The following is an 8,412-nucleotide window of genomic DNA, read 5'->3' as shown; positions in this document are numbered from 1 at the left end:
GCTGATGCTGGCGCTCCCATATTTTGGCCACCTGATGCAAAGAGCCAACTCATTGTAAAAGTCTCTGATGCTGGGAAAGATTGAAGGCAAGAGGAGAAGAGGGAAGCAGAGGGTGAGATTGTTAGATAGCATCACTGACTCAACGAATATGAATTTGAGCAAACTCCAAGAGACAGTGAAGGACGGGGAAGCCCAGAGTGCTGCAGTCCTTGGGGTCGCAAAAAGTCGGACACGACTTAGTGACTGAGGGACAACAAACCTCAGAATATAAATGCGCCGGGTGCTGTAAGAGGTAACGAGGAGGAACAGCTAACTCAGATCTGGGATTGGAAAGAGGATCAGAGAAGGTTTCCCAGATGAAATGCCCTCTCAGCTGAAAGGATGGGTGGGTGTGAGCTGCACAAACAAGGAGAGCTTGTTCCAGGCAGAGAGGAAAACATAGTAAAGGCCCAGAGGAAAGGCAGAAAATGGCCCATTCAGTAACTTCAAGTACTTCAACATGGCTGGAGGGTAAAGTTCAAGAGGAGAAATGTCAAGAGTTGAAGTTAAAGAAGTTTAAAAAAAAAGGGGGGGAATCAGAGCATACATGATATTTTATGCTAATACCCATTTGAACTTTATCGTAAGGATGATGGTAAGTTTTAGAAGGGTTTTAATAAGGACATGAGAAATGACCCAGTGTCTACTTTGTAATGCTTTATTATACTCTAGAGCATGAAGAAAGGAGTCAGGGAAAAACCAGGAAGGCATTTGAGGTAGTGATCAAAGAGCCAATGATAAGAACCTGGACTCAGACACTGAATATGAACAGAAATGGATAATCATGAGAGAGGAGTAGCATGTGGATAGAGCAGGTCTTGGAGATCACTCTTTGTAGAGAACAATGGAAGTAGAGGAGTCAGAGATGACACCTAGGCTTTTTTAATTAGGCAGTGAAGTAATAGTATTCATTAAGAAAGGAAGACCAGGAGAAGTGGGACAGAAAATTATGAGTTCAGTTAAATTTGGGGTCCCAGAAGAACAGTCAAGGGAAAAAAAAATCTAATAAGAAGGTGGAAATACACATTTTTGATCCTTCCCTTCTATGTGCAGTAGATGATGCCTTAAATGAATGACATCACCAAGTGTGGAGTGTGAGATGTAACAAGATCATAAAAAATATTGCAGGAAGGCTAACAATGAAGGGATGAGCCGAAAAAGAAGAGCCATCGCCAGGCAGAGTGGAGAATCACAGAAGCCAAAGAAGACTGATTCACAGAAGACAATCCAAATCAACGATGTCAAATGTTATAGAGCGTTCAAGTGAGATAAGTGTCCATCTGACTCAGAGCAATTTCAAGCCAAGAAGACAAGTCTTGGACCAAGCAGAGTTTTGATTCACTCTGGACCAGAGCTAGCCAGCTTTTGACAACAACAACCAATTTTTCATATTTCTTATTATTCACAGCTGAAATACACCACTCAGCCACAGAGCTCCAAGTCCCATCAGCTTCAAAGTATTGAGGATAAACCTGAAAACTGAGCTTTTCCTAAACAAAAGGGGCTTGGGGTATTTTTATTTTTCTTCCTCTATCAAGTAGTGAGCCAATACTTGTGTAGTCTATACTTGGGATGTAATACATTCATTCTCTGTTTAGGGTGGGGTATTCTAGACAGCTTTTTCTGCTGTGTGTCCTTGAAGTAAAGTTCAAATAGAGTTCATGGGAAATATAAATTAAGAAGCAAGTGCTCTTACATTAGCATTTATTCTGTTCCAGAAATACCCATTTCTTATGAAAAAGCTTCTCTCCACGCTGGCTTTTAAAGGGTATTGAGAGCAATTTTAGTATTCATTAAAGTATGTGATCTTTGACTTAGCATTATGTAAGACACAGTCAGTATTATTTCTAAAAGCAGTTCAACTGGAAAAATAAAATGTGATTTTCCCAGAAAGTTCAAAGCTTCTTGCTATAAATATCTCCCCATCATTTAGCTAATTTTGAAGACTTTAAATGTATAAGCAGTGAGCATATTTCTCACATCTATTTTCATTTGGAAGCCATTGGGGTAAAATCAATACCCAGATAGCTCAGTATGGACAGCCCTCAAAAACCAAGGAACCACATGAAAAACTTATCTTCTTCCAATTTTTAAAACTTAAATCCCAGTTGTAGTGACAGTAGATGATCTTTATCTATTTGGGATGGCTAGGGAAATGGCTTATAGATCCAAGTTGTCACAACGAATTGAAATCTCTCAAATCATCGAGTATTTCCATGCGGTTACATAAGCTTGAAATTCAACCTTTGAAAGACTCTTTAAGAACACTAGCTACATATTTGGGAATAAAAGTGGTGGAACAATTCTGTCTTCTACCAAGTCCTTATGTAGCCAGCTTTCCAAAAGGTAAAGTATTAACAATAGGCCAAGGAGAGTGCAGTAGACACTTCTGTTTAGTTTAGTGTAGTTTTGTTTTCCATGAGTGTTTGGTCATTTTCCCCTTTTCTCTCAGTGGGAACTGCTCAGAAATTCAGGTTAATATTAGAAACGATCTAAAACCTAGGTATCAGTCTTACTGTCTCATCCTTCAAATCCTGCATTTTTAGTCAAACACCATTAATAATAATAGCTACTGTTGATCGGGTGTTTGTTGATTATATCAGCTACATGGCTAGGCTCTTGGTGTTAATAATATCATTGATTTCTGATCACAACTCTATGAGGGGATTGCTATGACACACACTTGATAAATGAAGCAGCCAAGAACTAAAGAATAAAAGTGATGTCACACATATTTACTCAGCTAGAATGTGGCCTCACTAAGGTTCAGTCTCTGAATCCAGAGCCCAAGATCCTCTTTTTTTTTTTTTTTTGAGGTTCTTTCTTTTTCTCTTTTTAATTTGTTTTTTTATTGAAGGATAATTGCTTTACAGAATTTTGCTGTTTTCTGTCAAACCTCAACATTATCTTATCCACTATGCACACTGCCTGTATTTACAGAGACCCAACTGCTTCTTCCATCTACTGAACAATAACTAGAAAGTCTAAGCATTCATACCCAAGTACAAATTCACAGAAAATACCCAGCCTCTTCCATGTGCCCAGATGCCTACACTTTTTCTTCAAAATTTCATTCTGGCTGTTGGCTTAACCAATGAGGTGAAATTAGGTTACTGCAGACTGACTTATTATGCATTTTCTCTCATCCAAGAATAAGAAATGCTTTCCTTTGATGGTGTAGAAAGTGTGTGGAAAATATTAATATGACTGGCAAGCCAGCCCTTCCTTCAACACGCTTGGCTTTTCCATGGGAGTTTGTCCCATTCATTCTTTCGGGAAGCCTAGTTTCTAAGGCTGCATTAAACCCAACCCGAAACTAGGCTTTGGGGAAGTCACAAAAGACCCCGGAGACTGGATCCCTACTCTTAATGAAAAAGGGAGTCTAGTTGGAAAGATCGGTAACTTACAAGAGATGTACGCCCACCTACAACTTTCAGTTAATGATCTCCAAACTACACAAAAGTGCCAAGGACAGCAGAGCAGGGAGGAAAACTGCCCCTATTTCTAGACTCACAAGCCCTTCATTTCTAAGACACAGATGAAAGGGGACAATTTGCCTTTGATTTTCTGGCCACTGGCACTCTCATGTCTTTGCCATTTGTGAGGTTTCTGAATGCTGGGAAACTGGAAGAGAGCCCACAAGGAGGATTAGTAAGTAACAACAGGTAGACAGCAGGAAGGACCCAGGTCTGAAGTTCCCATAGATGTCACGGGTCCCAGGCTGCATCCTCGTGGTAAAGAAAGTCTTGCACTTTTTGGCAGGCCTCTGTACAATCGCACATCAGTTCAAGCCACTGCATTAGCACGGGAGTGCCAAGCCATTCCAAAGAGAGAGGAGCCAGCCAATAGCTACAGCTGGCAGCCAGGGAAGGGAAAATGTGCTCTGAACCCTCAGTGAGTCACCTGGACAGACAGGAGGGAGTATGTACCAGCTAGCCTGGACGCTGAGCCAGAGCTCACACAATCCACCAGGTTAGGACTTGCCTTGGAGGTGAGTTCTCAGGAATCAGGCAGTAGCTGTAGGTGACTGGGTGGGTGGACTATTCTGCAGGGGCACCAACATTAATTTCTCCTGGTTCTGTAGGTCCAGAGGCTTGCTTCCAAACAAGGCATAAAGATGAAATCCAGCAGAGGTGGCTGGCCATTGGAGGCCCCAGCCACAGGTCCCAAGTTCACATAAGGGGGACTATAGTCAGTACTTCCGATGGCAAGCCACATTCTAGCTGAGATTCCATCCCCTGGCTCATTTCCTCCTGTGGTTTTTAATACCACCAAACGCATCCATGCACTTCATATTTGCTATCAAGCTACATATTTGAAAGCAGAGTATGTTAGATACGTTTGTCAACCTCAGAGGAGGTTGTGCATGGTAATCTGTTCATGATGAATAGGTTTAATTGGATTATTCTCAAAGAAAAATAAAACAGTTGGTTGTGGCCAACACAGAAATAACACAGGAAAGCGTATGGCTGTCAGCACAGCATAATGAACCCAACTTTTCCTCCATAAGAAAACAGGTGGTTCGTGACAGAAAATGTACTTGTCCTAAGAAGGGAAGAATTTGCTTCTCTTCAACACAGAGATGGAAAAATGCATGCTTTTAACCATAAGAATCCCCCGTGGAATTTATTAAGAAAACAATAAGAATCTTCATAGATTCTGATACAATAAGAGTCTGTATTTTCAACAAGCATATAAAGTGATTTTGATACAGGCCTAAGAACCCACTTGGAAAAATACTGTTTTATGGTATTTGGGCCACTAAAGAAGTGGCATTTAAGGAACATTTGGCAGGAGCTTCTGCCCAACTATTATCTTCATAATTAAGCACTTAGCTGCTTTGCTTTGGGTCTTGAAGAACTTGCTGATTTCTGTTGAATGACTGAAGAAGAGAGTGGTAGACATGCCGTCAGCATTATAAGACAGACTTTTATATTTCAATATAGAAGATTAGGAACTTTCCTGATGGTCCAGTAGATAAGACTCCACCTTCCAATGCAGGGGATGAGGGTTCAATCCCTGGTCGGGGAGCTGAGATCCCACGTGCCACAAGGAAACAAAGCCTGTGCACCGCAACTGGAGCACACCCGCGCACCTCAACAAGAGGCGCCAGCTCTGTGAGACTGGAGAAAGCCACAGCTGTTCATGGTCTTCGCTTTCCCTCGTAATGTTGCTCACACAGAGCTTTTGTAGCAGTAGAATATATTGAAGTAGCCCTTAGACTCCTTTTGGCAGCACATAGTAAAAATATTTGACACAGCCTTTCTTCAGGGTCATTCAGCAGCTTTGACAGGAATTTCTCACGAACTAAACTTTTTCCACAAGACCTGCCCTGTGCCATGAGATGGGCCCTACACACCTGCACCCCTTTCCTGTCCACGTCTCCAAGAGCACATAAATCCCCATTCCCCACATTCCTCTTCATTTCTTTTCAAACTAATTCAGCTGTCTCTTTTCTGACCAGCGCACCTCCAACCACAGGCTGGGTACCTCACTTGTCACACCCAAAGCAAAGTAGCAGGTCAAGGTGGCATGCTAAAGACAAGCTTGTCAGCTACTCATGCAGCTCAGCTTAGTCCTTTAAGTAGCAAGTTTTCTATTCATTCTGATATATTCATATTTATCTTTTTTTTTCTTTTTGGTATCACCAAGCATAATGCTTTCACAAAGCAGATAATCCTCATCAGCATCTACACGTTGAAAGAAAGAAGGACTGAGAAACAGCAAGGTCCTACTGGATAGCATGTGGAACTATATTTAATATCTTGTAATAACCTATAATGGAAAAGAACCTAAAAAAGAATTTTATAGATATCCATGGGATTTTCCAGGCAAGAATACTGGATACTGGATTGCCATTTCCTTCTCCAGGAGATCTTTCTGAACCAGGGATTGATCCCATGTCTTCTGTGTCTTCTGCATTGCAGGTGGATTCTTTACCCTCTGAGCCATCAGGTAAGCCTATACACACACACACACACACACACACGCGTGCTAAATTGCTTCAGTCGTGTCTGACTCTTTGTGACCCTATGAACCATAGCCCACCACACTCTTTTGTCTGTCAGATTCTGCAGGAAAGAATACTGGAGTGGGTTGCAAGCCCTCCTCCAGGGGATCTTCCTGACCCAGAGATCTAATCCCTGTCTCTTGAGTCTCCTGCATTGGCAGGTGGGTTCTTTACCACTAGCGCCACCTGGGAAGCCCATATATGTGTAGTTGGTGCAGAGTTGAGACAAAGTAAACTCCCTAGGAGATGTGTGAGATTCTGACAAGTAGGAAATGGAAATGAGGGTAAAGAATTACAGGAATGAGACCATAAAGAAAAGAAAGTGAACGTGTTGGTCATTCAGTCATATCCAACTCTTGGTGACCCCATGGACTGTAGCCTGCCAGGTTCCTCTTTCCATGGAATTCTCCAGGCAAGAATACTGGAGTGGGTTGCCTTCTCCAGTATATATATATATATGCTTTCCTGATGACTCAGCGAGTAAAGAATCTGCCTGCAATGCAGGAGACTCAGGAGACATGGGTTCAATCCCTGGGTCAGGAAGACCCCTGGAAAAGGAAATGGCAACCCCCATCAGTATTCTTGCCTGGGAAATCCCACGGACAGAATAGCCTGGTGGGCTACTGTCTGTGGGGTCGCAAAAGAATCAGACACACACTTAGCAATTAAACAACAACAACACATGCAGAGTAACCTCAGCTGACAGCTATAGTACATAAAGGAAAGTAAGATGTCTCTGCATGTCTACATTTTCCCCTCACTTCCCACACATATAACCCTGGTCTTTAAGGACGTTACTGTTGGGAATATGCGATACACTCATAATGTTAAATGCAAGATGGTTCTATGTACAAGAAATAAATGGAGCATTGGGGGGTAGGGGATGAGACTTCTGGTCAATATATAAAATAGGAAATAGGAGGCAAGATGCCTTCTAGCAGGAGTGATTGAGGAGGATTCATGGGGGAAGTGAGGTCTGAGCTCAATCCTAAAGAACAGGATCAGAATGACACTGAAGGGATAATGTATGAGAAAACCGCAAACCACAGTGGAGGGTCATTAAGGACAAATTGGGCACAACTGAGGAAGGACAAACCAGAGCCAGACGACAGAAGAGCTTGCAAACGCCTCTGAAAAGCATGGAAAGGCCTCTGAAAAGCATGGAAAGGTCTGTGTTAGCCTTGGAGGACCTGGCTGGGCAGGGCTAGAGATGTGTAGAGGACAACCGCTGATGCTGTGTGTGGTCTTGCAGACAGATCCGTGCTCACACTGCAGGGGTCTTCTGGGCCCTCGTCTCCTGAGGACACATCTGGAAAGAGAGTTAGGCATCCGCGACCTTGCAGACAATGCTCAGCTCCATCCAGGTCTCTGTGGAAGAGCAGAGGCCGTGAGGTCAGCGGTCCTGACTTCTATTATTTAAGACACTTACCAACACACAGCACATCCTCCCACAAGTGTTTCACACTGGAGATTCTCCCAGCCTCGTTGCCTTATTAAACAGAAAGTGAAGCTCCCCAGGAGTGGAGCAGGCCAGTGTATGAGAGAGTGGTGTCTTCCAGCTCTGCGAGTTCACATACCGCAATGGTGTGCGCCCAGCACCTCCATCAGGCCACCAAGGAAACAAGTGTGAGTAATTGCAACTGGAAAAAACGGTGATCCGGAAACATCCATAGTGGGAGAACCAGAGCAGATGGTGAGGTTCTGTTCTCAAGAGACAGAGCGCATTTTCAGTCTCCTCACTGTGCGATCCTCCCAGGGAGCCCTGGGTTTTTTACCACGGGCTCTGCTTCTCGAATTCTCTGAGCTTGAAGTTGTGTTCCTACCTCTTCTGTGTTTCACAGTCTCGGGCTCTTGGACACCCCCTGAGCTCAAAGCCACATTTGCCAAAGTCAAATGGAAACTGGGCAGGTGGAGTGGAGGAAGCAGATTTGTTCAGGAGTCAAGGCTACATAAATTCATGATCCTCTAACAGGAGCCCAGATCCTCTCATCATTAAGCTCCCTGGAAAGAGAAGATGAAATACTGAAGCAGAGTGTCACTCAGACTTGTGCTTGTGGAAAAACAAGGCAGTGGCGTGCAGCAGAGGGTGAGGAGCCAGCTCACCCAGACAGTATTGGAGGAGCAGAATGGAAATCGGGGGACAGGGGACTACCGTGAGGAGCTCAATGAGTATCCAGGTAAAGCAGGAAGAGATTTAGAAAATGTTGAAATACACAAAAACTTCTGAAGCTTTAAGGACCTGCTCCCTTCTTGAGGGGGAGGCTGTCTCTGCGTCATGTATAGAACCCATGTCTGTTACATCTCCTGCATTGGCAGGTGAGTTCTTTACCACTAGCGCCACCTGTGGAGAAGGCAATGGCACC

The sequence above is a fragment of the Bison bison genome, unplaced genomic scaffold (genome assembly GCF_000754665.1).
Source record: "Bison bison bison isolate TAMUID 2011002044 unplaced genomic scaffold, Bison_UMD1.0 scf7180017864344, whole genome shotgun sequence".
Lineage (NCBI taxonomy): Eukaryota > Metazoa > Chordata > Mammalia > Artiodactyla > Bovidae > Bison > Bison bison.
This window is presented reverse-complemented; position numbering follows the sequence as displayed.